The following is an 8,247-nucleotide window of genomic DNA, read 5'->3' as shown; positions in this document are numbered from 1 at the left end:
AGTGCCTGGAGAGGGCCCATTCCTGAAGCTGTTGCAGGGCCTCAAAAGGGGGTGGGTGGCACCCTCCAGCCTCCCTTCCTGGGACCCTCCTCCCCCCTACAACAGACCAAACTGTTCACTGGGTAGGGGCTCCGACTGCCCTGCCCCTAGGGAGGGAGACTCAAGGAAGATTCTGAGATTCACCTGCGATCCTCATGGGCCAGTGCCTCAGAGAGACCCCCCAAAGCTCAGAAGGAAATGGAACGGGGGCATCCTGGAAGGTGGACTTCATGAGCTGGGAGGAGGAGATGGGAAGGTGGTCTCCATGTGGTGGGTCAGAGATGAAGTCTTTCCCTTTGACTCACCCCCCAGGACACAGAGGAAGCGATCTCCTCATTTGGGAGAGTGGGGTTAGTCATCTGAGAATAACTGCACTTCCACTCCCACTGTAAGACCTGACTGGGGACACTTGATTATGGTGGTGGGACAGAACAATCCCGTGCCCCCTTCCACACGTGTCCACAGACACTACCACGTGGCCAAGTATATGGACACGTAGGTATAGACATGCACGGGTACACAGCTGGTATGCGCAGTCAGAACCTGCAGCTTGGACTTCCTCAGGAGGCCCTGGTGTTCACCCCAGCCATACCTATGGACTCTCTTTTTCCAGATGCCCTCAGCACTCACATAACTTCCATGGACATGTACCAGTGGAGTGGAAACCTCAACCAACACAGAAGTTGTGCAGTCCGTGCACTCTGCATTCCCTGGAAAGGCAGAAATCAGCCATGTTGCCCAGAGATCTGCCCTGCGTGTGACTGAGGTCACAGGGACTGGCAGTGGAGCAGATTTGCAGGGGAAGATCAAGCTCCGTTGTAGGTATGTTCATGTGAGATGCCCCGGGTCATCAAAATGGAGTGCACAGGGACTTCCCTGGTGGCACAGTGGTTGAGAATCCACCTGCCAATGCAGGGGACACAGGTTCGATCCCTGGTCCGGGATGATCCCACATGCTGTGGAGCAACTAAACCCATGCGCCACAACTACTGAGCCTGCGCTCTAGAGCCCACGAGCCACAACTACTGAAGCCTGCACACCTAGAGCCCGTGCTCTGCGACAAGAGAAGCCACCGCAATGAGAAGCCTGCGCACTGCAACGAAGGGTAGCCCCCGCTCGCCGCAACTAGAGAAAGCCCGTGCACAGCAACGAAGCCCCCCCCCCCAAAAAAAGGAGTGCACAGATAAATAGGAGCTCAGAAGAGGGGTCGAAGCTGAATATTTAAATTTGGAAGTCATTAGGTAATAGGTGGCACTTAAAGCTATAGGAGTAGACAGATTACCCAGAAAGAAAGTGTGGATGGGGCCTAGCTAAATAGCGAACGTTTGGTAAGCACTTATAACACCTGAAACTGTTTTGTAAGTATTAACTCACTTCATTCTCAGCAACTCTATAAAGTAGTAAAATTATTATCATCCCCAGTTTGTAAATGAGAAAAAAAGGCACAGAGAGGTGGAGTAACTCTACAGAGGGTAAATGGAAGGGCTGGAATTCAACAAGGCAGTTTGGTTCCAGAGCCAAACCACCAGGCTTTACTACCTGTATAGCTCCTAAACATCAGGCTGTAGTATCTAGTACTGAGCCTAGAGCTGTGCCATCAGTACAATAGCCACGAGACACGTGTGGCTACTAAGCACTTGAAATGTGCCTGTACTGAATTGCTTTGCTAGGAAGTGAGATACACACCAGATTCAAGAAGGAAAGCGAGAGGAAGGAGGGGAGGAAGGAAGGGAGGGAGGGAGAAAGGGCGAGCTCTCATTTATATTTTTAATATTGATAACATGTTGAGATTATAATATTTTTAAAAATTTACTTATTTATGGCTGCGTTGGGTCTTCGTTGCTGCGCGCAGGCTTTCTTTAGTTGCGGCAAGCAGGGGCTACTCTTCATTGCAGTGCGCGGGCTTCTCATTGTGGTGGCTTCTCTTGTTGCAGAGCACGGGCTCTAGGCGCACAGGCTTCAGTAGCTGTGGTGCGCAGGCTCAGTAGTTGTGGCGCACGGGCTTAGTTGCTCTGCGGCATGTGGGATCTTGCCAGACCAGGGCTTGAACCCGTGTCCCCTGCATTGGCGGGCAGATTCTTAACCACTGCTCCACCAGGGAAGCCCTGAGATTATAATATTTTATACATATTGGATTAAATAAAATATATTATTAAAATTAACTTCACTTGTTTTTAGTTTTTTTTTAATTAATTGTTTATGCTCCTCCCCAATCTATTTCTATTGGACAGTGCTAATCTAGCACAGGGGTGGCTTGACCTCAGTCCCGCTTGACATTTTGGGTTGGAACATTCTTTATCGGTGGGGCTGTTCTGTGCGTTGTTGGGTGTTTAGCAGCTTCCCTGGCCTCTACTCACTACGTGCCAGTAGTACCTGCCCCAGTCGTGACAATTAAAAATGTCTCTAGATAATACCAAATGTCCCCTGGGGGAGAAATCACCCCCAGTTGAGAACCACTGGTCTAGAGAAACCCCAAGATTTAGATGTTGAGTAGAAGAGAAAGAGCTGCCAGAGGAGACTGAGAAGGAACAGCCGGGAGGTGGAGGAGAGCCAAGGGTGGGTGTTACAGGAGCCAGAGAGCGTTTCAAGTACTTGGTCATGATCATTTAAAATGTCAGTCAGATCACATCACTTCCTGCTCAAAACCATCCAGAGGCTTCCCATCACATTCAGAATGAAATGCCAACTGTTTACCGTGGCTTATACATAGGGTGACTCTATAATTTATCATCTAAGCCTGGGGCACCTCTGAGAGTGAAAGGAGGCAACACTAACTATGCCAAGACAGTCCAGGGCATTACTGGATGTATGGCCACCCTAAGCCCTGGGCCCTGCCCCTGCCCTGCTCACTCAGCCACTAGAGCCTTCCTGCCTGCCCTTCCACCGAAATTTCCTGCTTGTAGCTGCTGCAGGACTTCGAATTCGTCGTTCCATCTATCTGGAAGCCTCTTCTCCTTGATGGTCTCAGATTAATTATCTCACTCTCTTCAGGTCTTGGCTCAAATGTTACATCCTTAGAGAGAACTCTCCTGACCCTCTGTCTAAAACAGCGACCGATTTCCTGCTCACTCTGTGTCCCATTTCACATCATCTTATTTGGTTTGGCCAAAAAGTTCGTTCTGTTGTTTTTTCCGTCCGATGGTTCTAGTAGCGCTTAGTTGTCTTTAACTTCATTCGAAACAATTATGTTAGATTGTATTGTGACAGCTGTCATATCAGCATGCATTAAAAAAATACTTATCAAAATTGGTGAATTTTTGTGTAGCCATTTTAATATTGAAGATGGAAGAAGAAAAGCAACATTTTCAGCATCTTATGCTTTATTATTTCAAGAAAGGTAAAAACACAACTGAAACGTAAAAAAAAGATTTGTGCAGTGTATAGAGAAGGTGCTGTGACTGATCGAACATGTCAAAAGTTGTTTGGGAAGTCTCGTGCTGGAGATTTCTCACTGGACGATGCTCCACGGTCAGGTATACCAATTGAAGTTGACAGTGATCAAATCGAGACATTAATTGAGAACAATCAATGTTATACCACGCGGGAGATAGCCGACATACTCAAAATATCCAAATCAAGTGCTGAAAATCATTTGCACCACCTTGGTTATGTTCATCGCTTTGATGTTTGGGTTCCACATAAGTTAAGCGAAAAAAACCTTCTTGACCGTATTTCCGCCTGTGATTCTCTACTGAAACGTAATGAAAATGTCTCATTTTTAAACAAATTGTGATGGGCGATGACAAGTGAATGCTGTACAATAATGTGGAATGGAGGAGATTGTGGGGCAAGCGAAATGAACCACCACCAACCACACCAAAGGCCGGTCTTCATCCAAAGAAGGTGATGTTGTGTATACATGGTGGGATTGGAAGGGAGTCCTCTATTAAGAACTCCTTTCAGAAAACCAAACGATTAATTCCAACAAGTACTGCTCCCAATTAGACCAACTGAAAGCAGCACTCGATGAAAACGTTCGGAATTAGTCAATAGAAAACGCAGCATCTTCCATCAGGATAACACAAGATCACATGTTCCTTTGATGACCAGGCAAAAACTGTTACAGCTGGGCTGGGAAGTTCCGATTCATCTGCTGTATTCACCAGACATTGCACCTTTGGGTTTCCATTTATTTCGGTCTTTACAAAATCCTCTTAATGGAAGAAAATTCAGTTCCCTGGAAGACTATAAAAGGCACCTGGAACAGTTCTTTGCTCAAAAAGATAAAACGTTTTGGGAAGATGGAATTATGAAGTTGCCTGAAAAATGGCAGAAGGTAGTGGAACAAAACGGTGAATACATTGTTAAATAAAGTTCTTGGTGAAAATGAAAAATGTCTTTTATTTTTACTTTAAAACCAAAGGAACTTTTTGGCCAACCCAATACTTTATAGCATCTATTAATTTCACTGACATTATCTGTTGATATATTTATCATCTGGGTCCTCCATCACAAGATAAACTCATTGAGGGTAGACACTGGTTTCTCCTTTTCCCTGCTGACTCTCCAGCACCTAGCACAGTGCCTGGCATGCAGTAGGTGTGCAATAAATACTTGCTGGCAGAATAAACTCATTTAAGAAGTTTGACTGTGATGGGAAAGTAAGCTAGGACAATAGCTGGAGGAGATGTGTAGTCTGGGTTTGTTTGTTTTTGCTTTTGTTTTATTTATTTATTGAAAGAGAATTTAAAACAAAATAAATTTATTTATTTATTTTTGGCTGTGTTGGGTCTTCGTCGCTGTGCGCGGGCTTTCTCTAGTTGTGGAGAGCAGGGGCTACTCTTCATTGCAGTGTACGGGCTTCTCACTGCGGTGGCTTCTTGTTGCAGAGCATGGGCTCTAGGCACGCAGGCTTCAGTAGTTGTGGCACACGGGCTCAGTAGTTGTGGCTCGCAGGCTCTAGAGCGCCGGCTCAGTAGTTGTGGTGCACAGGCTTAGTTGCTCCGCGGCACGTGGGATCTTGCCAGACCAGGGCTTGAACCCGTGCCCCCTGCATTGGCAGGTAGATTCTTAACCACTGCTCCACCAGGTAAGCCCTTTCGTTTTGTTTTACAATGGAAGTGAGTAGGGCATGGTCCAAGCAGCAGGAAACCATCCCTCTGTGGGATTTTATGAAGAGGCTTCCACCTTGACTGTGAAGTTCTTAGGGGTGGGAATCATTTGTGTTGTTCATTATTATGTCTTTCAGTGCCTAGTAAAGTGTCTAGCGCATAGTAAGCATTTAACATTGTTGTGAAATAAATAAATGATAATGATAACAACAATAAAAATAAATTCTTATTGCACCCTTACTGCACCATGTACCAGGCACTGTACTATTTGACATGTATTAACTCATTTAAACCTCATAACAACCCTATAACAGAAGTTGCTATTATTATCTATTATAATCCCATTTTACTGAGACATAGGGAAGTTAAGCAACTTATCAGAGATCACACAGCTAGTAAGTGGTAGAGCTGGGACTCCACCCAGACAGGTTGGCACCAGAGTCTTTTTTTTTCTTTTAAATACAGTTTTAAAAAATATATATATTTATTTATTTTTGGCTGCATGAGGTCTTAGTTGTGGCACGCAGGATCTTTGTTGCAGCATGCGGGATCTAGTTCTCCCACCAGGGATTGAACCCAGGCCCCCTGCATTGGGAGCGAGGAGTCTTACCCCCTGGACTGCCAGGGAAGTCCCAGCACCAGATTCTTTCTGGTAACTGTGGCATTGTGCATTTAGAGTGGGGTAGACCAATCAGAAGCCTCCTACGATAGGCCAGGCAATAGGGACTGGTTTAGAGGGGAAGAATACAGAACAAATCCACGTGATGCTGGGCTCCTGTCTGGATGACTGAGTGGGTGAAGGTGACAGGCACCAATGGGAAACACAGGAGAAGGTAAGCTCAGTGTGGCCATGCTGTTTGTGAGACCCATGGGACACCCAGGAGGAGAGCCCGGGGAGATGTCTGGGCTGGAGTAGAGATTTGGGGACTGGTAGCTGAAGCCATGGGGTACATGAGGTAACTCAAGGAGCTAGTGCAGAGCAAGAAGGAGGAGAACCTAGCATAGAACCCTGAGAAAAACAGCCAGAGAAACTCTGGGAGGAGGAGGAAAATTGAACAAGGATAGAGCACCTGGGACCGAGGTCAGAGAATGCCGAGTAAAGGGCTCGGTGGCCAGTTCAGGGGCTCTAAGAGGAAGACCTGCAAACATGAGGTCACAGAGGCCTTGGCATGAATAAAGGTGTCAGAGGCAGGGGCCGTACCCCAGGGATCTGGAAGTGTCTGTGGAGGATGCAGAAGCAGGTTTGAAGAAGGAGCAGGTGAATGAGAGAGGGCAACACAGGCAACTGCAGAGGGCGGCAAGTCCTTAGGAGGAATTTGCTTGCTGATGGAGAGGGGTCAGGGAGAGGCAGAGGGGTGAGCCCAGAAGTAGCAGCTAGCCTCAGTCCAAAGGGAGGGAGGCAGAGAGGGAACCTGTACCCTCTCCACTTCTCCCATCCCCCTGCCCCAGAGCAGAATGAGCAGGAGAGATTTTCAGGGTCAGGTCTCAGCTCCAGTGACACTTTCTCAATCCCTGATCCCACACTAGGTCAGCCCCCTTCTCCTAGGGCTGGTATTCAGATTAGGAGACTGACAGCGCCTGGGTGCCAATGGTTGGGTTGCATGTGGACCATATGTTGGAAGACGGTTCCAGCGCCCTTTGCTGGGCCAGACACTGAGCAACTAACTGCTGAGTGATGGAGGTATTGGGGGTCCCAGAGGAGAGGATGGTTGTCACAGAGATGCTCCGGGCAGCTGTTGGTAGTTATTAATTGTGCAATAATTTATGTCTGTCTCTGGGACATAAAGGCAAAACCCAAGCGGTTTGCTCCCCATCGTCTCCCCATGCCTAGCAGTGTTTGGCATGTAGTAGGTGTTTGGTAAATACTGGAGAGTGACTAGTGATGGGGAGGGGAGCTGGGGGGCTCCTGAAGGCCTCTACCTTCTCTGTGGAGGAGGTAGTGCCCGGTCCCAGGGAAAACAGCAGAGTTACAATGGGCAGAATCCTGGCCCAGGGCCTGGGGAGAGTGGCTGGAGCACCTGGGTGCCACTCAGCTCTCCCTCTGTAGGCCCTTGTCCCTCTCCTTGTGTCTGTGGACATTGAGACTCAGAGAGGGGCAAAACATCCTTAGGGCCACACAGTGAGGCAAGAGGTGAGCCAGGATAAGAAAGGACTCCCTGTGCCTTGGTTTTCTCATCTGTAAAATGGGATGATAACAAAGCTACTCACTCCATAAGCTTGTTGTGAGGATTACATGAGGTAAGATGCATAGCACAGTGTCTGGTGTTTTTATGTTTTTATTTTTATTTTTTTTTGAAAGTTTATTTATTTTATTATATTTATTTTTGGCTGCATTGGGTCTTTGTTGCCATGTGCGGGCTTTCTCTAGTTGCGGCGAGCAGGGGCTACTCTTCTCATTGCAGTGGCTTCTCTTGTTGCAGAGCACAGGCTCTAGGCACGCGGGCTTCAGTAGTTGTGGAACGCAGGCTCAGTACTTGTGGCTCGTGGGCTCTAGAGCACAGGCTCAGTAGTTGTGGCGCACAGGCTTAGTTGCTCCGCGGCACGTGGGATCTTCCCAGACCAGGGCTCGAACCCGTGTCCCCTGAATTAGCAGGCGGATTCTTAACGACTGCGCCACCGGGGAAGTCCTGTGCCTGGTGTCGAGAAAGAGCACTTGGTAATGTTAGCATTTGGACTCAGCCTCTGTCTCCATGTGTTTTCTCCCTAGGTGACTCATCTACTCCCATGCCCTTACCTCCTATAAGCCAATGACGCCCCAGTTTTTATCTCTAACGCAGACTTTTTCTCTGAGCTTCAGACTCATCCAAGTGCACCGTCTGTCTCCTTACACTCAGTTTGGCCCACCTATACGCCAAGACCTAACCGGGTGTGCCAGGCCTGCCTTGGATGTCCCCCAGGCTCTCTTTGCCAAGGCCCACACTGACAGGGCCTCCAGCCCAGATGTCAGGTACCCCCATCACCAGTTTCCTGCTCAGTGTTCTGTCCTGAGAACAAACTGAGCCTCCTTGCCTCCCCCGCTTCCTGACCCCTGCTCCCCCCAGGCCCTTCCTGTCCTCCCCTTGCCCTCCTCCCCTGCTCCCCTGGGACCCATCCGTGCTCACTCCCCACCTCCCCAGCTGCCACCACAGCTGGTCACTGACGGAATGTGCAGCTGCTG

This window comes from Orcinus orca, chromosome 1 (assembly GCF_937001465.1).
Source record: "Orcinus orca chromosome 1, mOrcOrc1.1, whole genome shotgun sequence".
In the NCBI taxonomy this organism is placed as follows: Eukaryota; Metazoa; Chordata; class Mammalia; order Artiodactyla; family Delphinidae; genus Orcinus; species Orcinus orca.
The sequence above is the reverse complement of the archived record's forward strand: the minus strand, read 5'-3'. Positions refer to the sequence as shown.